This window comes from Mus caroli, unplaced genomic scaffold (assembly GCF_978045245.1).
Source record: "Mus caroli unplaced genomic scaffold, Mus_caroli_1 scaffold_5, whole genome shotgun sequence".
Classification (NCBI taxonomy): Eukaryota; Metazoa; Chordata; class Mammalia; order Rodentia; family Muridae; genus Mus; species Mus caroli.
In genome coordinates, this window is record NW_028227260.1 from 142,964,466 (window position 1) to 142,989,143 (window position 24,678).

The window sequence follows — 24,678 nt, forward strand, 5'->3', positions numbered from 1 at the left end:
GCACCTAGCTCCTGGTATTCTGTCTGGACTCCACCCCCACAGTTACCTAGCTGTAGCTCCTCCTTACAGTTACCTGGCAACAGCCAGGTAGGCTTGGCCCAATATAAAAGGGGCTGCTTGGCCCCTCCGCTCTCACTTAAACTCTTGCCTCTCTCACCCTCTTGCTCTTACTCTTGCTCCCTTGCTCCCCCTCTCTCCCCTTCCCTTCCCTGTGTCTCTGAGTGGCCATGGCTGGCCTCTGCCTCTCAGTTCTTTTCTCTCTCTGCCTTTCTACAATAAATGCCTTAAAACTATGGACTCCCTCCTTTCATCTAGACTTGCTGTGCTGGAACAATGGAATAGATCTTTCACTAAAGAGCCAGGTCTAGTCTTCTGCAGGACGGCCTCCCAGCTTCTCCAGTCACTATACTGGACCAAGGACTCTCGCCCAGGCAGGCCCCTCACCTTTTCCCCTTCAGCCCAGGGCCACTGCTGCCCCCCGGGGATGCACCCATTCTCAGCTCTTCCACATTATCCAGCAATGTTCTGTGATGTCCAAGAGCTAGAATCTGTTATCCCTGGATTTCTTGAGGCCCAGGGAACCTGCACTGCTTTCTCCTTACCCAAGTGGACAGGGGGGACATCTGGTAGCATGGAGGTATGCACAGTCCAACTCTATCATCCACCTGCCCAGTGCCCCGAGCTCTGGTGAGACTCTGGTCATCTCTCCCCCAACACCCTCTTATTTCCTCAGTCCTGAGAACACTAATTATTTTTAATAATTATAATTATATTTATTATTTATTATTATTTTTATATAAATAATTATATTTATTATATTTAATAAATATACTCACTAATTATATTTTTCATTTAATAATTTTTCCATTTATCGAAAATAGATAATCTTACAAATGAACTTCTTCTTCTTCTTCTTCTTCTTCTTCTTCTTCTTCTTCTTCTTCTTCTTCTTCTTCTTCTTCTTCTTCTTCTTCATCTCCTTCTCCTCCTCTTCCTCCTTCTCCGTTTTGAGACAGGACTTCTCTGTGTAGCCCAGGCTGTCCTGGGACACACTCTGTAGACCAGGTTGACCTCTAACTCAGAAATACACCTGCCTCTGCCTCCTAAGTCCTGGGATTAAAGGTGTGCATCATCACTGCCTGGCAACTGGGGCTGGAGAGATGGCTCAACGGTTAAGAGCACTAACTGCTCTTCTGAAGGTCCTGAGTTCAAATCTCAGGAACCACATGATTGCTCACAACCATCCATAATGAGATCTGATGCCCTTTTATGGGGTGTCTGAAGACAGCTACAGTGTACTAACATATAATAAATAAATTAATATTAAAAGAAGAAAAAATGGTCATCTATGGGATAAAAGTAAAATATAAGATAAAATAAAAGCCACCACATCACATTAGACAGAACAAATAGAAGTAAAAGATCCTAAGAAGAACCACAAAACTCAGAGAACCGATAGTTAAAAAAATCTGGAAGTAACAAGAATACTATGCTGAAAAACATAATAAATACACAGAGGACTTGAAGCAGATATTTGTACGCTTTGTACTTATTGACTCCATCTCTGTGAGTTCATATGAACTTTGATCATAACTAATTATATTCTTACAAGTGAAAAAAATAACACAGCATCTTTTTTTATTGAATATTTTCTTTACATTTCAAATGTTTTTCCCTTTCTAGGTTTCCCTTTCGAAAACTCCTATCCCATCCATCCTCCACCTGCCTCTAAGAAGGTGCTCCTCCAACCCCCACACCCACCACCCTGGGATTCCCCAAAACTGCGGTATTGAACACCCTCAGTCTCAAGGGCCTCTCTTCTCTCTGATGTCCAACAAGGCCATCCTTTGCCACATATGCAGACAGCACAATGGGTCTCTCCATGTCTATTCTTTGGTTGGTGGTCCAGTCCCTCAGAGATCGAGAGTGTCTGACATGTTAACACTGTTGCAAACTCGATGGGGCTGAAAACCCCCTCAACTCCTTCAGTCCCTTCTCCAACTCCTACATCAGAGATCCCTGAGCTCAGACCAATGGTTGGTTGCAAGCATCCACTTCTATATTTGTCAGGCTCTGGCAGAGCCTCTCCAAAGGCAGCCATATCAGGCTTCCATCAGCAAGCACTTCCCAGCATCCACAACAGCGTCTGGGGTTGGTGGATGAAGATGGGATAAATCCCTAGGTGGGACAGTCACTGGATGGCCATTCCTTCAGTCTCTGCTCCACACTTTGTCTAAATATTTCTACCTGTGAGTATTTCGTTCTCCCTTCTAAGAAATACTGAAGCATCTACATTTTGGTCTTCCTTCTCCTTGAGCTTCATGTGGTCTGTGAATTGAATCTTGGGTATTGGGAACTTTTGGGCTCATATCCACTTATCAGTGAATACATACCATGTGAGTTCTTTTATGACTGAGTTACATTACTCATGATGATATTCTAAAGTTCCATCCATTTACCTGTGAATTACATGAAGTCATTTGTTTTTAATAGCTGAGTAAGTATTCCATTGTGTAAATGTACCACATTTTCTGTATCCATTCCTGTTGAGAAACACCTGGGTTGTTTCCAGCTTCTGGCTATTATAAATATGGAAGCTATGAACATAGAGGAGCATGTGTCCTCACATCCTCAGTTAAAAATTCTCTGTTTAGCTCTATTTGCCTTTTATTAAAAGGGTTATAAGATTCTCTGGAGTCTAACTTCTTGAGTTCTTTGTATGTATTGGATATTAGCCCTATATTGGAGGTGGGGTCGTTAAAGATCTTTTCCCAATCTGCTGGTTGCCATTTTGTCCTATTGAAATTGTCCTTTGTGTTACAGAAGCTTTGCAATTTTATGAGGTCCCATTTGTCGATTCAAATTTGTTAGTGCATAAGTCATCAGTGTTCTGTTCAGGAACTTTCTCTCTGTGCCCATGTTTTCAATACTTTTCCCCACTTTTTTTTTCTATTAGATTCAGTCTACCTGTTTTCATATGGAGGTCCTTGATCCACTTGGACTTGAGCTTTGTACAGGGAGAAACGACCCAGCACCATTTGTTGAAAATGCTGTCTTTTTAAACTGGATGGTTTTAGCTCCTTTGTTAAAGATCAAGGGAGCATAGGTGTGTGAATCCATTTCTGGGTCTTCAGTTTTATTCCATTGATTAACCTGCCTCTCACTCTACCAATACCATGCATTTTTAATCACTATTGCTCTGTAGTACAGGTAGAGGTCAGGGATGGTTATTCCCCTAGAAGTTGTTTTATTGTTGAGAATAGTTTTTGCTATCTTGTGGGGTTTTTTTTTTTGGTTATTCCAAGTGAATTTGAAAATTGTTCTTTCTAACTCTATGAAGAATTGAGTTGGAATTTTCATGGGAATTGCATTGAATCTATACATTGCTTTCAACAAGATGGCCATTTTTATTCATTAATTCTGTCAATTCACAAGCATGGGAGATCTTTTCATCTTCTGAGGTGTTCTTGGATTTCTTTCTTCAGACACTTGAAGTTCTCATTGTACAGATCTTTCTCTTGTTTGCTTAGTTTCATCAAGATATTTTATATTGTTTGTGACTATTGTGAATGGTGCCTGTTCCCTAATTTCTTTCTCAGCCTGTTTACCTTTTGAGTATAGGAAGGCTACTGATTTGTTTGAGTGAATTTTATATCCAGCCACATTGTTGAAGTTGTTTATGAGCTGTTGGAGTTCCCTGGTGGAATTTTTGGGGTCACTTAATTACATTATCATATCATCTACAAATAGCGATATTTTGACTTCTTCCTTTCCAATTTGTATCCCTTTGACATCCTTTTGTTGTCTAATTGCACAAGCTAGGAATTCAAACTCGTGAAACTGATTAGATTAGATAGGGATTGGGAGGGCAGCAATGTCTAGTCCCTGATTTTAGTGGGATTGCTTTAAGTTTCTCTCCATTTAGCTTGAGTTGGCCACTGTTTTGCTGTTTATTGCTTTTACTATGTTTAGGTTTGGGCCTTGAATTCCTGATCTTTCCAAGACTTTTAACATGAAGGGATGTTGACTTTTGTAAAATGCTTTTAAAACATCTAATGAAAGGATCATGTGGTGTTTTCTTTGAGTTTATTTACGTAGTAGATGGCATTGATGGATTTCCATATATTGTACCATTCTTGCATCCCTGGGATGAAGTCTACTTGATCTTGATGAATGATCATTTTGATGTGTTCTTGGTTTCAGTTTGTGAGAATTTTATTGAGTTTTTTTGCATCAATATTCATAAGGGAAATTGGCCTGAAGTTCTCTTTCTTTGCTGGGTCTTTGTCAGGTTTTGGTATCAGTGTAAGTGTGGCTTCATAGAATGAATTGGGTAGTGTTCCTTCTGTTTCTGTTTTGTGGAATAGTTTGAGGAGAATTGGAATTAGGTCTTTTTTGAAGCTCTGATATAAGTCTGCACTAAACCCATCTTGTCCTTTTTTTGGGGGGGGGTGATTCTAATGACTCCTATTTATTTAGGGTTTATGGGACTGTTTAGATCATTTATCTGATTCTGATTTAACTTTCTTTGCTGGTATCTGTGTAGAAAATTGTCCATTTCATTCAGATTTTCCACTTTTGTTGAATATAGGCTTTTGTAGTGGGATCTGATGATTTTTTGGATTTCCTCAGTTTCTGTTGTTATGTCTCCCTTTTCATTTCTGATTTTGATAATTTGGATACTGTCTCTCTGCCTTTTGGTTAATCTAGCTAAGATTTTATCTATCTTGTTGATTTTCTCAAAAAACCTGCTCCTGCTTTTGTTGATTCTTTCTATAGTTCTTTTTGTTTCTACTTTGTTGATTTCAGCCCTGAGTTTGATTATTTCTTGCCATCTTCTTTGGTGTATTTGCTTCTTTTTGTTCTAGAGCTTTCAAGCATGCTATTAAGCTGCTAGTGTATGCACTCTCTAGATTCTTTTGGAGGCACTCAGAGCTATGAATTTTCCTCTCAGCATGGCATTCATTGTGTCCCAGAAGTTTGGTATGTTGTACCATCATATTCATGAAATTCTAAAAAGTACTTAATTTCTTTTATATCTTCCTTGACCAAGTTATTATTGAGTAGAGCATTGTTCAGCTTCCATGTATATGTGGTCATTCTGTTGTTTTTGTTGCTATTGAAAACCAGCCTTAATCCTTAGTGATCTGATAGGATGCATCAGATTATTTCAGTCTTCTGATATCTGTTAAGGGCTGTTTTGTGACTGATTATATGGTTAATTTTATGGAGAATTTACCATGAGGTGCTGAGAAGAAGCTGTATTCTTTTGATTTAGGATGAAATTTTCTATAGATATCTGTTAAATTCACTTGGTCCATAACTTTTGTTAGTTTCATTATGTCTCTGTTTAGTTTGTATTACCATGATCTGTCCATTGATGAGAGTGGGATATTGAAGTCTCATACTAATATTGTGTGAGGTACAATGTGTGATTTGAGCTTTACTAAAGTTTCTTTAATGAATGTGGGTTCCCTTGCATTTGGAGCATAGATGTTCAGAACTGAGTGTTCTTGGTAGATTTTTCCTTTGATGAGTATGAAGTGTCCTTCTTTATTGTTTTTGATAACTTTTGGTTGAATGTCGATTTTATTCGATATTAGAATGGCTACTCCAGCTTGTTTCTTGGGACCATTTGCTTGGAAAATTGATTTCCAGACCTTTACTCCAAGGTATTGTTTGTCATTGACATGTAGGTGCATTTCCTGTATGCATCCAAATGCTGGGTTCTGTTTATGTATCCAGTCTGTTAGTCTAGGTCATTTAAGTGGGGAAATAAATCTATTGAGGTTAAGAGATATTAAGGAATAGATATTGTTGCTTCATGTTATTTTTTATGTAATTTTTATGTTGGTGTGGCTATCTTCTTTTGGGTTTGTTGAAAGAAGATTACTTTCTTGATTTTTCCAGGGTGTAGTTTCCTTCCTTGTATTGGCATTTTTCCATGTATTTCCTTTGTAGCACTGGATTTGTGGAAAGATATTGTATAAATTTGATTTTGTCATGGAATATCTTCATTTCTACATCTATGGTAATTGAGAGTTTTTCTGGGTTTAGTAGTCTGGGCTGGCATTTGTGTTCTCTTGGAGTCTGTATGACATCTGCCCAGGATCTTCTAGCTTTCATAGTCTTTGGTGAGAAGTATGGTATAATTCTTATAAGTCTGCCTTTATGTATTATTTGACCTTTTCTCTTACTGCTTTTAATATTTTTTGTTTTGTGCATTTGGTTTTTTGACTATTATGTTACGGAAGGAATTTCTTTTCTGGTCCAATCTATTTGGAGTTTTGTAGGCTTCTTGTATGTTAACAGGTATCTCTTTCTTTAGATCAGGAAAGTTTTCTATAATTTTGTTGAAAATATATACTGGCCCTTTAAGTTGGGAATTTTCACTCTCTTCTTTACCTATTATACTTTGGTTTGGTCTTCTCATTGTGTCCTATATTTCCTGGATGTTTTGGTTTAAGATATTTTTGCATTTTGTGTTTTCTTTGACTGTTGTGTCAATGTTTTCTATGGTATTCTCTGCACCTGAGATTCTCTCTTGTACCTCTTGTATTCTCTTTTTGATGCTTGCATCTCTGACTCCTGGCCTTGTTCCTAGGTTTTCTATATCCAGATTGTTCTCCGTTGTTATTTATTTATTATTTCTACTTCCATTTTTTTAGATCCTGGAAGGTTTTGTTCAATTCCTTCACCTGTTTGGATTTTCCTCTACTTTTTAAAGGGACTTTTGTGTTTCCTTTTTAAGGGCTTCTAATTGTTTAACTCTGTTCTCTATTTCTTTAACGGAGTTATTTATGTACTTCTTAAAGTCCTCTATCATCATCACAAGATATGATTTTAAATCAGATTCTTTCTTTTCTGGTGTGTCTAGGTATCTAAGACTCAGTATGGTGGGAGAACTGGGTTCTCATGATGCCAAGTAGCCTCGTTTTCTGTTGCTTATGTTCTTACCCTTGCCTTCATCTGGTTATCTCTGATGTTAGCTGGTCTTGCTGTCTCTGAATGTGCCTTTTCCTTCCTTCAAGCCTATGTGTCAGTACTCCTGAGAAACCATATCTCTCTGGGAGAAATTTGGGTAAGGAGAGCTGTGGCACAGGGTCAGCTCCAGGGTGCAGAAAGAAACCAGAAGACTCCTGTCCCCAGATGTTCCTTGGTTCCTATGTCCTGATGGGTATGGTAGCGTATCTCTTGTGCCAGGACTTTGAACAGGAGTGATGGTCTTACCTGTGCTCACAGGTGTGTCGGCACTCCTGGGAGACCAGCTCTCTCCAGGTGGTATTTGGGTATGTAGTGCTGTGGCACAGGATCGACTCCGGGCAGAGAGGGAAATTGGAAGGCTTCTGTCCCAGGCTGCTCTTTGGTTCCTGTGTCCTGAGGCTTCCGGGCAGGTCATTGTGAGCAGAAGTGTTGGTCTTACTTGTGCTCACAGGCTTGTCTGCACTCCAGGGAGGTTAGCTCTCTTCCAGAGGTATTTGGCTATTGAGTACTGTGGCACATATCAGCTCTGGGCACTGTGGCACAGAATCTTCTTCAGGTGCAGACAGAAACCAGCATGGCATCTTTTATACCCCCTTTCTTGCTCTCCCTTCCACATACTCCCAAGACAAAGTTGTAAATCTATAATATAAACCACATAATTGATAGCTAAAGGAACAGCTTTTTTCTGTCTTATTCCTCCAAGGAACAGTGTTTTTTCCTTTATATGTCAACTCCTTTTGCCAGACATTACAGCAAGGAGAATGGTTAGAAAAATGCTTGGAAGCCTGGAGATTTTTGTAAGATAAGCATTGATTACATTGAAGCCTATAGATGAACTATTTTGCATTTTTCAAATGATGCTGGTTCCCCAAGTGGCAATACTAGGCTCAAGGCCTAAGAATTGTAATTAATATAGCATCAAGTTTTCTGACCTTTTTAGAAAAAAAAGACTGAAAAATAAATATTGTAATTTTGCACTTGAACTTCATCATACAATTTAATTTTCACTTATGCAAAATATTTTTATTTTCAATGGCTATTTTAAAATAATATGCTTGGCTTATTTTTAAAAGAGTTATTATATATTCCTGACCTGAACCTCACCTGGGTCCCCCTGTCACTAATTGAGACCACAACACAATTCCCTGTTAATTGTTTCTTTTTTCTGCTAAGGTTCTACATCACTTCTTTTCTTGTTTGTAATTATGGGATTGAATGGGAACAGATATTCTTTTAGTTTGTTTTAAAGAGGTCAGATGTAGCAATGCAATCTTGCAATACTTTTGTTTACTTGGCATTGATTTTTTTGTTTGCAATTAGTCTCAGTCTTAGTCCCTCTCTTCTGTCTCCTTTGTTCGTAGATCTGTCTTCTTCCTGAGATGTCAGAGTTGCACCCCCTACCTATGCATGTGTGCGCATATGCGTGTGAGCACACACACACAGACACACACAGCATACATACATACACACACACACACACACACACACACACACACACACACAACAAGCATGCATGCACTCATGAGTGCATGCATAGGCCAGAGGTTAACATTAGGAGTTTTCCTCAATAATTCTTAGTATTGTGTTTTGAGGCAAGATCTCTCACTCTTTAAGTGAGGCTGGTTAGTCAGTGCGTCCTAATGATCCACCTATCATTACTTAATAGTGCGATTACTGCCACACTGTGTTATTCAGGTGGATGTTGAGAATCTGAATTTTGATTCTGAGGTTTATGTGACAAATGCTTTAATGACCAAGCCATATCCTTACCCCTGAAAATGAGTTCCCTTATCTCTGACACACATACATACATATAACACACACACACACACACACACACACACACACACACACACACACACACACAGAGAGAGAGAGAGAGAGAGAGAGAGAGAGAGAGAGAGAGAGAGAGAGTGTTTCTTTTTAGTGACTGAGATTTAAAAGGAGAAATGGACGCACAAAGCTCTTGATTCTTTGTTCCCAATGACAATCTTGATGCCATCAGCTAGAAAACATATTGACATAATTACATTGTAAATAAATGTTACAAATCGTTTGCTTGTAGTTAAAACTTTTCTACATTGAAAATATCCTTTAGTTAAGGCAGTAGAGGCAATAAATAAAAGTACTCTTTTAAAGCTGGCTGCATACAGTATACAGTTCTCAACTTAGGTTCTTTTGGTTCTTGCCCCCCCCCCCGTCAACAAAAAGCCTTTCCATAATATCACACTCACTTATACTGTCATCAGTCCATCATGAATAGAATTCATATTTGACACATAGCTGTAACAAACTAAGCTATGCACTGTAATTTCTTCTTTTATTTGCACAAAAATGGGAGCATATTCCCAGAACTCATCCCTGGGGAACAAAAGCCCAGGTCTGTTTCTCTGAGTTGTGGAAGTTAAAGACAGCTGGACCAGAAACCGTTTCTGAATCTCCTGTGGAGCTGAACTGAAAGCCAGTCATGGGATTTCCTACCTGGTCATTTCCTGGTCATTTTCATGTTGTAGTTTTTATTTTTGTCACAACCTTAGACTTGAAAGTAATGGTTTCTTTAAATTAGTCATTTATGCCTTAGAGTGATTTTTATCTGCATCAACCTTTTATTGAAAAATTTGTATTTCATCTACATCTAATTATAACAAGTCCTTTGACATCTACCTCCCTTTAATATCCACGACCTACCTCCAAAATAATCATATAATCACCTGCCTTCAAATGTTTCTAGTTAGCAGGGGGTACTCCCAGTGTTACATAGCAGGAACAAAGTTCTCTTAGAATACAAGAGGAACTGCCCAAAAGTATTTGATGCCATTCTTCATTTCTCTGGGTCAGAACTCCTCCATCTTATCTCTATGCTGCTTGTTCCAATGCTTCTTTGAATGGAGGATATTCTACAATATTCCCAGACTGGCATCTATTAAACATCAGTTTCTTCTGCTTTTTTTCTTAGATTTATGTGTGAGGTTTCAGGTGTGTTAACTACATAGAGTCTATACTATATCTTTTCTTTTACATACCAGTGATAGTTACCACTCATTGTTAACTTGACTAGTTTGAAAACCACCCATGAATTCAACTATCCTATCAGCTGAGGACCCAAGTGCAATTAAGTGTTTGTTTTGGGGTATTGGGGGGACAGATAAAGGAAGTGGACTGTCAGCATCACCCTTCTTTTCTTCCTGACTGCTATTGATGTGAACCCCTATGATCCACCATGTCTTCCTACCACCGTGCTACTAAAACTGAAACACATAACTGATTAAGTTAAATGAAAAGTTTGTTGTTCCAAAGGAAAGCACATAAAAAATTGCTATCCCAGAGTAGCTTATATCTTACCATTCCTATAGTTTGCCACTTTTTCATTTAGTTTGATTTATTAGGATCATAAAAGCAATTAACCATGTGAGCACCTTTTAGGCTTATGGAAATCAGGTTATTCCCAGTAACCATAACTTCATGGCTCTCTTAGTCAGGGATTCTATTCCTGCACAAAACATCATGACCAAGAAGCAAGATGGGGAGGATAGGATTTATTCATCTTACACTTCCACATTGTAGTTCATCACCAAAGCAGGAGAGGAACTCACACAGAATTTCAGGGTAGGAATTTGGAGGCAGAAGTGGATGCAGAGGCCATGGAAGGATGTTCCTTACTGGACTGCTTCCCCTGGCTTGCTCAGCTTGCTTTCTTATAGAATTCAAGACTACCAGCCCAGGGATGGCGCCATTCACAATGGCTCTCCCGTCTTGATCACTAATTGAGAAAATGCCTTACAGCTGTATCTCAAAGAGACATTTCCTTAAGGGAGGCTTCTTTCTCAGTGATAAATAGAGGTTGTGTCAAGTTGACACTCAAAACCAACCAGTACAATGGCTTACCCTTGGTTTTAAGTGCAGATATGTTGGGCAATTTTTGTATGTGTCAGTATTATCTCTTTAAATATTTGACTTATTGCTGTAGCTTTACTCTTTTTGTCATAGCTCCCTCCAAAATCACTTAGAAATTTATTCAGTCTTTCTATAGGGCAGCCCCCATAGTAAGGATGCATTAACACACTTAAATTTACCCAGTAACAAAGGAATAGTAATAATGATTAATAATAATAATAATAATAATAATAATAATAATAATAATAATGTCACTTCTGTGGACTTCAGTTGGTTCTCAGATGCCCATTTCAATTACCAGTAAAAGTAACCCAACCATATTTGTGATTTTTTTTCCTTTTCCCTTTACTTCCTCCTTTCAGGCATTCCTTGCCATCAACTCTTAAATAGTGTAGTATAACAAATTGTGTGCAATATAGTCTATACACATATAATACCATCTGGAAATACATAAACCAAACTTTATGTTAAAGTAGTTGCTAATAGAGATTGGAATTCATGGGCATATGAGGTAGGAATTGTAGCAGATACTATTGTTTGGTGCTGATATACCCTTGGAAGTCAGTGTGGAAATATGCATTTAGTTTCTTATTGTAAGTAAATGCAGCTCTACAGAAAAGCTTTCTCTGGGTAGAGTAGTGTTGTCATCATCGCTTTTGTTTGCTTATCGTTTGTACTGAGTCATCTACAACGTCTGAATGGTTGGCACTTTTAGCTGGACCTGGAAACCTCGATTTTGGAAGCAAGAAAGTAAGTAATTTAAAATTTGAAGGCCAATATTACCTGATAAGTTCATTCAATTTGTAAAAAAAATATAAACAACACAATATATTGATCTAGGCCGCTCAATAAAATAGCCAGTAAGCCAAATATTATCTATGTTTCTTTCATCACTGTGATGCAATGTCTGGCGAAAAACTTCAAAGATAGACAGGGTTATTGTGCTTCATGGTTTCAGAGGCATTATCCAATCATTAGCTGGCTCCACTTGGGAATTGTGTGAAAGCACAGCATCATCATGTGTGCACTGGGATGAAGAAACATTGCTGGTGACCATACAAGGTCCAGAAAACAAACATAGAGAAAAAGTGTCTGACTACATGAAATAGTTTTCTTATACATACTCACATTGACCAATTTCCTCCACCATGACCTACTTCCTGGTAGACCATCTAGCTGGATTAATACACCATGAAATTAACAAACTCATGATTTAATCACCTTTCAGCAGTGAAATCAGCTGGACACCAATCCTACAATATACACATTTTTGTAGAAAACTTTTCATATACAAACTCTGACACTATAATTTTGTACTTACATACTAGAAAATCATCTAAACACTGAGAACCAAGTACCTCAGCATCAATATCTGTACTTACTTTCTTTTCTCTACTTTGTCCTTCAAGACTCTCTTTATCTCTTGTCTACGAATTCCAATTCTAGAGTCTACATTGCAGTAATACACCCTGAGAAGTAGTTTACTTTTATATATAATTCATTACTTCACATGCATATGTGTGTTTTTATGTGTGTTTATGTTCATATGTTTGTGTGTGATAAATGTACACACATGTAGATGTATGTGCTTCTATGTACATGCAGGGGCCAGAAGAAGATGTTAACTATCTTGCTTTATTACTTTTCTTCTTTATTGCCTTGAGACAGGGTGTCTTATTGAACATACAATAGAGCTAGTGACTAGAAAACCTCAGTAATCCTTTTGTCTCCATCCATCCCTCTGCACTGCAGTTACAGGTATACACATGTCCATTTGAATATCTTATAAATAATCAATCAATCAATCAATCAATCAATCAATCAATATAAATTTCAATTGACTTCTTATTGGTTAAGACTTTATTACTTTATATTGTCTTTCTACCCGTCAGCTTCTTAGTGATCACCCAGAAAAACTTAAATATCTAAAGAAGTCCTGTGTTTGATGGAATGATCTTGATGACCAACAAATATAATTTTCTTGAGGTTGAGCAGAAGCTTGCTTTAGCCTATTTACTTTAGCAATTGGAGTGACACCTATGAATTATAATGATAAAATCAAAGTTGTAGTTACTTTTGTGGGGGAAGATGAGAGTAGTATTTGGGCTGGGTGAGACATGGAAGACTTTTAGTTTCTATATGTAGAATAGTTTATGTGTGTGTTCATGTTGTGATAAGTTATGAGTTGCATGTTTACTTTATACAGTATTCTGTATGTGTCTTGTATTTTATGACTGAGAAGATTTCAAGAACTCATTGCACTTGTTATTTATAGTAAATCAGCAAAAGATTGTGGCCATCACTATTTCATCATGAATGGAGGAGGGGCCCACAAGGCTGCAGACCTTCATGTTGGGCTTTTGGCATTTCATTTTCTTCAGAGATGTAGCCACTGCTAAGGTGCTCTTGCTTCAGCAAATAAACTTTCATTCATGCTTGGGCCAGAAATTCTCTTTAAAGTTAGTAGGTTACACACAAGTAGAGGGCATGAAAATAGGGACTGTTAGGAAGAAGGTTTAAGGAGATAGAAAAGAGAGGTGAGACTGGGTAGTGAGTACTATATAAGTTCTTCATATAAATGTATAAAACAACAAAAGAAAATATGAATTTATAATTTAAAACAATTAAAAGAAGATAAAATGGTTGTAAAAATCCAGAGAGATAATTTTGTTCATTCTTATATTCCATTTCCAAAAAGACAGAAGGCTGACTATGCATCATGGCAATTTGCCTCTTAGGGAAAGTTCTTGACTATTTTACAGTACATCCTTAAACAATCATAGCACTGTGCCTCAGACTTCTCCCTTCCTTCCTTCCTTCCTTCCTTCCTTCCTTCCTTCCTTCCTTCCTTCCTTCCTTCCTTCCTTCCTTTCTTTCTTTCTTTCTTTCTTTCTTTCTTTCTTTCTTTCTTTCTTTCTTTCTTTCTTTCTTTCTTTCTTTATCATGAAGACCTAATTTTTATTTGCTGGATGCAAAGGTTTTTGTTATTTTAATATTTTTAATTACATATTTTCCTCAATTACATTTCCAATGCTATCCCAAAAGTCCCCCATACACTTCCCCCCACTCCCCTACCCACCCATTCCCACTTTTTGGCCCTGGCGTTCCCCTGTACTGGGTCATATAAAGTTTGCATGTCCAATGGGCCTCTCTTTCCAGTGATGGCCAACTAGGCCATCTTTTGATACATATGCAGCTAGAGTCAAGAGATCCAGGGTACAGGTTAGTTCATAATGTTGTTGCACCTAAAGGGTTGCAGATCACTTTAGCTCCTTGCATACTTTCTCTAGCTCCTCCATTGGGGGCCCTGTGATCCATCTAATAGCTGACTGTGAGCATCCACTTCTGTGTTTGCGAGGCCCCGGCATAGTCTCACAAGAGACAGTTATGTCTCGGTCCTTTCAGCAAATGCTTGCAAGTGTATGCAAGGGTGTCATCGTTTGGAGGCTAATTATGGGATGGATCCCTGGATATGGCAGTCTCTAGATGGTCCATCCTTTTGTCTCAGTTCCAAACTTTGTCCTTGTAACTCCTTCCATGGGTGATTGTTTCCAATTCTAAGAAGGGGCAAAGTGTGCACACTTTGGTCTTCGTTCATCTTCAGTTTCATGTGTTTTGCAAATTGTATCTTATATCTCAGGGATACTAAGTTTCTGGGCTAATATCCACTTATCAGTGAGTACATATCATTTGAGTTCTTTTGTGATTGTATTACCTCACTCAGGATAATGCCCTGCAGGTCCAACCATTTGCCTAGGAATTTCATAAATTCATTACTTTTAATAGCTTAGTACTCCATTGTGTAAATGTACCACAATTTTGGTATCCATTCCTCTGTTGAGGGGCATCTGGGTTCTTTCCAGCTTCTAGCTATTATAAATAAGGCTACTATGAACATAGTAGAGCATGTGTCCTTCTTACCGGTTGGGACATCTTCTGGATATATGCCCATGAGAGGAATTTCAGGATCCTCTGGTAGTACTATGTCCAAATTTCTGAGGAACCACCAGATTGATTTCCAGAGTGGTTATACAATCTTGCAATCGCACCAAAAATACATGACTGTTCCTCTTTCTCCACATCCTCGACAGCATCTGCGGTCACCTGAATTTTTGATCTTAGCCATTCTGACTGGTATGAGATGGAATCTCAGGGTTGTTTTTATTTGCATTTCTCTGATGATTAAGGATGCTGAACATTTTTTTCAGGTGTTTCTCAGCCCTTCCGTATTCCTCACGTGAGAATTCTTTGTTTAGCTCTGAGCCCCATTTTTTAATGGGGTTATTTGATTTTTTGGAGTCCACCTCTTAAGTTACTTATATCTATTAGACATTAGTCCCCTATCTGATTTAGGATAGGTAAAGATCCTTCCCAAAACTGTTGGTGGCCTTTTTGTCTTATTGATGGTGTCTTTTGCCTGGCAAAAGCTTTGCAGTTTCATGAGGTCCGATTTGTCAATTCTCGATCTTAGAGCACAAGCCATTGCTGGTCTATTCAGGAATTTTTTCCCTGTGCCCATATCTTCCAGGCTTTTCCCCACTTTCTCCTCTATAATTTTCAGTGCCTCTGGTTTTATGTTGAGTTCCTTGATCCACTTAGATTTGACCTTAGTACAAGGAGATAGGAATGGATTGATTCGCATTCTTCTACATGATAACTACCAGTTGTGCCAGCACCATTTATTGAAAATGCTGTCTTTCTTCCACTGGATGGTTTTAGCTCCCTTGTCAAAGATCAAGTGACCATAGGTGTGTGGGTTCATTTCTGGGTCTTCAATTCTATTCCATTGGTCTACTTCTCTGTCACTATACCAGTCCCATGGAGTTTTTATCACAATTGCTCTGTAGTAAAGCTTTAGGTCAGGCATGGTGATTCCACCAGAGGTTCTTTTATCCTCGAGAATAGTTATTAGAATGGCTACTCCAGCTTGTTTCTTCAAACCATTTGCTTGGAAATTTGTTTTCCAGCCTTTCACTCTGAGGTATTGTCTGTCTTTTTCCCTGACATGGGTTTCCACTAAGCAGTTTAATGTTGGGTCCTATTTGTGCAGCCAGTTTTTTAGTCTATGTCTTTTTATTGGGGAATTGAGTCCATTAATATTAAGAGATATTAAGGAAAAGTAATTGTTTCTTCCTTTTCTTTTTGTTGTTAGAGTTGGCATTCTGTTCGTGTGACTTTCTTCTTTTTGGTTTGTTGAGGGATTACTTTCTTGTTTTTCTAGGCCGTGATTTCTGTCCTTGTATTGTTTTTTTTTTCTGTTATTATCCTTTGAAGGGCTGGATTCGTGGATAGATAATGTGTGAATTTGGTTTTGTCGTGGAATACTTTGGTAATTGAGAGTTTGTCTGGGTATAGTAGCCTGGGCTGGCATTTGTGTTCTCTTTGTATCTGTATAACATCTGTCCAGGCTCTTCTGGCTTTCATAGTCTCTGGTGAAATGTCTGGTGTAATTCTGATAGGCCTGCCTTTATATGTTACTTGACCTTTCTCCCTTACTGCTTTTAATATTCTCTCTTTATTTAGTGCATTTGTTGTTCTGATTATTATGTGTCTGGAGGAATTTCTTTTCTGGTCCAGTCTATTTGGAGTTCTGTAGGCTTCCTGTTTGTTCATGGGCATGTCATTGTTTAGGTTTGGGAAGTTTTCTTCTATAATTTTGTTGAAGATATTTGCTGGCCCTTTAAGTTGAAAATCTTCATTCTCATCAACTGCTATTATTCGTAGGTTTTGTCTTCTCTTTGTGTCCTGCATTTCCTGGATGTTTTGAGTTAGGATCTTTTTGCATTTTGTATTTTCTTTGATTGTCGTGCCAATGTTCTCTATGGAATCTTCTGCACCTGAGATTCTCTCTTCCATCTCTTGTATTCTGTTGCTGATGCTCGCATCTATGGTTCCAGACTTCTTTCCTAGGGTTTCTATCTCCAGCATTGACTCACTTTTGGTTTTCTTTATTGTGTCTACTTCTCCTTTTAGGTCTTGGATGGTTGTATTCAATTCCATCACCTGTTTGGTCGTGTTTTCCTGCAATTTTTTAAGGGATTTTTGTGTTTCCTTTTTAATATCTTCTACCTGTTTAGCAGTGTTCTCCTGTATTTCTTTAAGTGAGTTATTAAAGTCCTTCTTGATGTCCTCTACCATGTTTTAAATCCGGGTCTAGCTTTCCGGGTGTGTTGGGGTACCCAGGACTAGATGGGGTATGAGTGCTGTGTTCTGATGATGGTGAGTGGTCTTGATTTCTGTTAGTAGAATTCTTACTTTTGCCTTTCGACATCTGGTAATCTCTGGAGCTATTTGTTATAGTTGTCTCTAGTTAGAGCTTGTTCCTCAGGTGATTATGTTAGCCTCTATCAGCAGAGCTGGGAGACTAACTCTCTCCTTAGTTTCAGTGGTCAGAGTACTCTCTGCAGGCAAGCTCTCCTTTTGCCGGGAAGGTGCCCACATATCTGGTGTTCAAACCTGCCTCCTTGCAGAAGTTGTGCTCCATTCACCAGAGGTCTTAAGATCCCATGCAGGGTCCTGTGAAGACCATAGGGGTGTCCACAAACTCCACACACAAGGAACCCTGGTGCTCAAGTGGACTGGAAGGGACTTGTGCCCCTGATCAGGTCGGGTTATCTGCTTCCCTAGTTAATGCAGTCTCAGGTCTCAGGCGATTGGATTGGAGCAGATGCTGTGTTCCACTCACCAGAGGTCTTAATATCCCATGGGGGATCCTGTGTTGGTCCTTGCAGGTGTCCAGAGACTCTGTGGGCAAGGAACCGCGGTGCTGGAGTGGACCGGAAGGGACTTGTGCCCCTGATCAGGCCAGGTTATCTGCTTCCCTAGTTAATGCAGTCTCAGGTCTTGGGCGATTGGATTGGAGCAGACACTGTATTCCACTCACCAGAGGTCTTAAGATCCCGTGGGGGATCCTCTCACTTTTTTTCATTAGTTTATTCACATTACATCCCAATCACAGACTTCAGTCTCTCATATCTCCCTAGTTCCACCCTTACAAATCCCTTCCTCCATTACCCCTTTCCCCTCTCCTCCAAGAATGGGAATCCCCAGTGGGTACCATCTTGCCTTGGGACATCTAGCTGTAGCAGGTCTAAGTGCATCTTCCCTGACTGAGGCCCAACCAGGGAGTCCAGTTAGGGCACGAGGATCCAATTGCAGGCAAAGTGTCAGAGACTCCAATTGTTAGTGGACTTGCATGAAGACCAAGCTGCAATCTGCTTCAGATTTGTAGAAAACCTAGGTCCACACCTCCTGCATGCTCTGTGGTTGATGGTTCAGTCTCTGAGCCTTCACGGGCCCAGGAAGTTGACTTTGTAGGTCTTCTTGTGGTGTGTTAACATTTGTGGCTCTCTCAATTCTATCTTCCACAACACTTCCCGAGCTCTGCCTGATGTGGTTTTCTGCATCTGTTTCCATCAGCTGCTGGATGAAGCCTCTCAGAAGATAGTTATGCTAGGCTCTTGTCTGAAAGCATAGCAGAGTATCATTAATAGTGTCATGTGTTGGCTCTCTTAGACAGGGATGATCTCAAGTTGGTTCAATCATTGGTTGGCTATTCCTTTAATCGCTGCTTCATCTTTATCCTTGTGTATCTTGTATGCAGGACAAATTTGGGGTTGAAGGTTTTGTGTGAGCCTCAGCTAGCATTGCCCCCATAGATTATCTAGAATCTTCTCTGTCTCAGTTTTCCAGCTAGTCCCAGGCATTCCATCAATTTCCGTTTACAAACACACTTGCCTCTCAGCTGTAGCACTTTCAAGATCTCTACAATGTGATATATGAATGTGATTATGTAATGTGAATGTCAAATGTCCCCTCTTTCACATAGACTTGTATATTTAAACACTTGATCTCCAACTTTTGACACTATCGTGGAAGAGTATAGAATATTTTAGAGATAAAAACTTGATGGAGGAACTTTATTAATCTTTGGACGCTATGAGGTTTTATATCCCAACCCCTTTTCCTGTCTGTTCTCTACTCTTTGACTTCAGACACAATGAAACCAGATCCCTTATGCCCCTTACTCTACAATGCCTTCATTATCATGATTGACTGTATCCACTAAAACTCTAAACCGAAATAAATTTCTTCTTAAGTTGCTTCTTGTCTGGTATTTGGGCTCAAGAGAAGATTATTTTCTAATATACCAGGTTTCTTTTTGTGTAATGGTTGCATTGTTCCTGCCAAAGACTGTATAAATGATTGGGCTTATTAGTACCTGGCCATTTCCAACATAAAATTTGGGAATAGTGGTCAAATTTGTAGTTGCAGCTAGGTGAGAGGAGGAGATGTGAAGATCACCTTAGCTTACATGCTTAAGACCATTCCGGGCAATAAAGATTCTGTTTTAAACAAAGACAAGATTTCTACATAGTTCCTCTTCTTGTGAACATTATTTTTACAGAACTCTTGTGGGTTCACCAAGACTTTGCTAGGCTTATGGCTTGACATTTGAGTTAACATTTGTCTAATTTTATTTGTTTCCTCTTATAGAATTAGTTGCCAAATAAAAATTTAATATTCTTAATTTTGCCGTAGAATCTTCTTCTGAAGGACATGATTGACTCATTATCAGGCTAAGGAGTCTTGACAGTAATAATCTGGTTTCAGCATTACATATCAAGCAGTTTTGGGAGCTACCATCTCTCTAATTAGAAGTGATGCCTGCTATATCCATCCATGGCCTTTTGGAACTTGGGATGAAGAAACCTAAACATAAACATTGTGGGGTACAGTGGGGTAGCAGAGAAATATGGAAATCTGGATCAGGTGATTTGCACTATCTGCTGGAGAGACCATAGCACCCTTTGTGTTTAGTGTGTTTATTATATACATTTGGACAGAGTAGCAGGGTTATTATATACAAATGAACAAGGAGGTTGGTTATTACATACAGATAAACAAAGAAGTAGAGTTTATGGAACACAGATGGATCAAGGAGACAAGCTTAGCTAATTTTTTAGGAACAGTCTCTCCAGGGAACCAGTCCTTGGGACATAAACAATCCAGGGTGAGAAAGCTATGGTGGATATTTTCCACACATATTACCAACAGCCACATATGGACTGGAAGGGTAGGTTCGCCATTCCCCTCTTACCCTCATGCCTAAAGGAGAAAACCTTGGCATTGTTTTTATGGGGGGGGGGTCTGAGGCTGTGGGGTGTCGTGCCCACCTTGTCCAGCAAGGAAGACACAACATGGTCGGATTTTTCTCAACAGCTTTATTGCAGGAACGCCTTGATACTGCTACAGGGACCCTAGGCACCCAGGGAGGACTGCTTATATACACCTCAGCACTGGGGAGGGCTATGTGTCCTCCTGGGATTGTTCGGCCTGTCGACACTTCATTAGCATGCACCCTCTCGGGAGGGGTTGGCATCAGATTTGGGCTAGTGCCTGTGCAGTGGTGTTGTTTATGGCCACGGTGTACCGAAACCGGAGCCATCTTTTAAGCGTCGGCTGCCTACAGTGGGGTTCTTTATATGGTCCTTCCTTTGTAAACAATGTATATCCACTTACTTCTCTCACTTCACACCCTCTGATTCACACAGATGATTATTTCTAAATATTCTTTGGCTTCTTCTGATAGTATTTCCTTGCCTTTTGCAGGATACCATGTCAACCTAGTTGTTTTGTAGATATTCATCTTTTTTCCCCTCCAAAGGAAATACAGAGAATTTTTGCAAGCCTTTTACCATCAAGGATGGACAAAACCCTGATTATGATGATATCATGATAACCCATAACAAAGTGAATGTCAGTATATCTATTCAACATTGAAAATGAACTAACCTTGAGCTAATGGACTGTCCCCATTCTGAAGAAGTCATTTTGAGTCCATTGTCTACATATTTACATGGTGGCTCTTAGGCTAAGAAACTAATTTATATATTGCCTCAAACACTATATTTTTTTTAACAGAACTGTCAATTGCTAAATATGTTTGCAGCACATAGGGACTTAGTTCATGGGAGTCCATATGCAGCACCACCTTCTGAAAGGAGACAGAACAATGTAATTGTATTGAGTTTCCCCAGGTCCCTTACCATTCAACTACTCACTTGATTTTTCTTTTTCGTAGCTGCCAAATATGTTTCTTAGTATGTGAACCTTCTGGGGGAAGTTTCAGTAAAGACAAATGAAGGAGTTTCAGAAAAGACAAATGAAAGACAAATGCCACCTCAAAAAATTTCTACTTTGCTTTACTGTTCTTTCAAACTAAAAGAACTTGGGGAAAACAAGATACAAGTTTGAGTTTGTTTACTCTGTCTGTTAAGTATACACACACACACACATACACACACACACACACAACTTAACCCAAAGAGATCCATGTATTTAATGAGTTATCTGTTAAATGAATAGGGTATACTGCTAAATACAGGTATGCCGGGTGTTCAGGGTCACAAAACAATATTATTATTATTATCACTTGTGCTATGAAGGACTCTCTGAAATACCTCCATTTTTTCCTTTTTTTTCTTTTGTTATGAGAGCTCTTTTATGAGAGGGTCTTATATAGCACTTATCGATTGAATTTCTTATTCAGATGAGGTTGACTTTGAACTCCTGATTATCCTGCCTCTGCCTCCAGAATATTAGGATTTAGTGTGTACATTACCAACCACATTTAGCTAAGGATCTGTTCTTGTGGTCACCTAAGTGAGTCTATCTTCAGAAGGTTTTGTTAATTTTGGACACAAGTACATTGTGAAAAGTGCTATGGATAACATTTCTATCCAAATACATGAAGCCAAAAGATACCTTAGACTTATTATTACATGTTGCCTCATAGGAATCTTACAATATGCTCTGTTCTGACTGAATAGGTTCAACTTGTTGGAATGAAATTTACTTGATGCCTAGACAACTAGAATACTAAAGGGAAATAGCTTCTTGGGGAGGCAATTACCACTTAATGGATCTCATTGTCTGATGAATAAGTACTTGCCCAGGAATAGAAGGGAAAATCATATATTTTTGCAAAGTACTACATTACCTGAAATTCTCTTCCATTTTCTCTCTTCTCATACATCTGGGAAACAATGGCTCAGATTATCCTGAAGTATAAAACTTTTGTGTGTTGAGGTGGGGGAATTGTGTGTTATTTTTGTGTGTAGATGTACATGTGTGCTGGTATGGGTATGTATTGGTGTGGAGGCCAGAGATCAGCCTTAGGCATTGTTATTCTGTTGTCCTCCTTTTAAAGAATATGCATTTGATTCTTATTGTTTAAGTATATCATATATTTATACAATGTACTTTGATCATATAATGGGCTCTGTTACTGGGACCTGTGACTCATAGTTTAACTAGTCTTGCTGGCCAGTGAACTTAATGGATTCTCCTACTTCCACCTACCTAGCATTAGAATTAAAAGCATGCCTAGTTTGTGTTTCATTCTTCTTGTTGTTTTCTGTTTTGTTTTGTTTTGTTTTGTTTTGTTTTGTTTTTATAAGGGTGCTGGAGATTATAGCCAGGTTACTATGCGCCTGTGATAAGTACATTATCCATTTGAGCTATATCTCTAGCCCTTTAAAGTGAAATTATTTTCTGCATATCAAATGACATTTTTTTGAACATGAAATAAACTCCACCCCTTTTCATTGTTTTTATGGGGTTGCTTTCAAACTAGAAAATTTGCACTCTCAGGTCTGTGTGAGGCTGACTGGCAGATTTGTACTTCTAGTGATAGGTGAAATCTTTCTAACTAGGCCATAGGCATGAATACTTTTGAAAGAATTGCTTTAGAGATTTTTAAAGTTCAATACTTACTTTTTGTATTCTATAGGAAAAGCAACTTGATGTCAAGGCTTATAGTGGAGTTCTACTATAATTCTACTCTATATAACAATACCAAAGACTAGTACCTCTCAATAAAAATGCTATGCTATGCCTTCTGGGCAACAAACAGAAAATTGGAAATGTTGTATCTAAAGCTCTCTTCCAGGGGAAAAGTAATCTCTCAATTACTTATTGGAATATGTGTTTCAATTAAATAATTATACTTATGTTGGATGATTACCAAATTTTATAATACATTCCATTTTGATCAAGTATGCAGCATTGAGAAAAAAATGTCTTTTGGATTCAAATACCATTAACAGTTAAACCATAAGGTCATAGTAATTTTAAAAATTCAATTTATATCTACATTTCAGGGAAGTATGTTAGGGCAAGAAATGCAATATAGCAGCATAAAACATACCCCAATACAATAAAATTATGTAGGAGAAGTGATTTGGAAATACAAACTCAAAGAGAAAAAGGAATAACTTAATATTCTGACAGTTAAGAAAAGAGCTTGTTCATATATATTTTTAATTAAAAGTCATTCTTTAAATTGTTTTGGTATTTATAGTCCTTTGAATATACTTAAATGAGTGATATGACAGTTTTAATTTAAAATAACAATATTTACAGTGTGTTAGAAATGATAACCTTCGTAAATATTTAAACTTCTGATAAAGAAGTTTAGATGCCAGCTTAAAAGTACCCGACAAGGTCTATCTTTTAAGAGAAAAATCACATGGTCATCTCATTAGATGCTGAAAAAGCCTTAGACAAAATACAACACTACTTCTTGGAAAGTTTTTCATGACTTCTATTACCTTAGGAGATATGGGCCTGTTTATATAGTTTAGCTGTTCTTGGTTTAACTTTGGTATGTGGTATCTGTCTGGAAAAATCAATTTCATCTAGATTTTCTACTTTTCTTGACTATATGCTTTTGTAGTAGGATCTGATGATTTTCTGAGTTTCCTCAGTTTCTGTTGTTCTGTCTCCCTTTTCATTTCTGATTTTGTTAATTTGGATACTCTCTCTGTGAACTTCACTTAGTTTGGCTATTGGTTTAGCTATCTTGTTGAATTTTTCAAAGAACCAGGTTTTGTTTTTGTTGATTCTTTGTATCATTTTCAATGTTTCTATTTGGTTGACTATTTCCTACTGTCTACTCCTCTTGGGTGTGTTTGCTTCTTTTAGGGCTTTCAGGTATGCTTTTAAGTTGCTAGTATAGAATCTCTCCAATTTCTTTATCAGGGCACTTAGTGCTATGAATTTTCCTTTTAGCACTGTTTTCGTTGTACCCCATATGTTTGGATATGCTGTGTAACCATTTTCATTGAATTCCAGAAAGTCTTTAATTTCTAATTTCTTCTCTGACCAAGTTATCACTGGCTAGAGAGTTGTTCAGTTTCTAAGGGTATGTGGGATTTCTGTTTTTGTGGTTGTTGAAATCTAGCCTTAGTCCATGGTGATCTTCTTGAATTTGTTTAGGATTGTTTTATGACAGATTATATGGTACATTTTGGAGAAGATACCATGAGGCACTGAGAAAAAGGTATGGTGCTGAGAAGGAGGTATATTTTTTGTTTTAGGGTGAAATTCTGTAGATATCTGTTAAGTTCATTTGGTTCACAACCTCTGTTAGTTTCAATGTGTCTCTGTTTAGTTTTTGTTTCAATGACCTGTACATTGATGAGAGTAGGGTATTGTTGTCTCCCACTACTATTGTGTGGGGGTTCAATGTAAGTTTTGAGCTTTAGTAAAGTTTCTTTTATGAATGTCATTAAAACCTTCCACCCAAGAAGAATCCAGGCCAGATGGCATTCGTGTGGAATTCTACTATACCTGCAAAGAAGAGCCAATACCAACACTCCTCAAACTATTCCAAAAAAATAAAAAGAGAAGGTGCACTAGCTAATACATTCTATTAAGCCACAATTAATCTGATACCTAAACCACACAAAAAAAAAAAAACAACAAAAAAAGAGAACTTCAGTGACCTGAACTCAG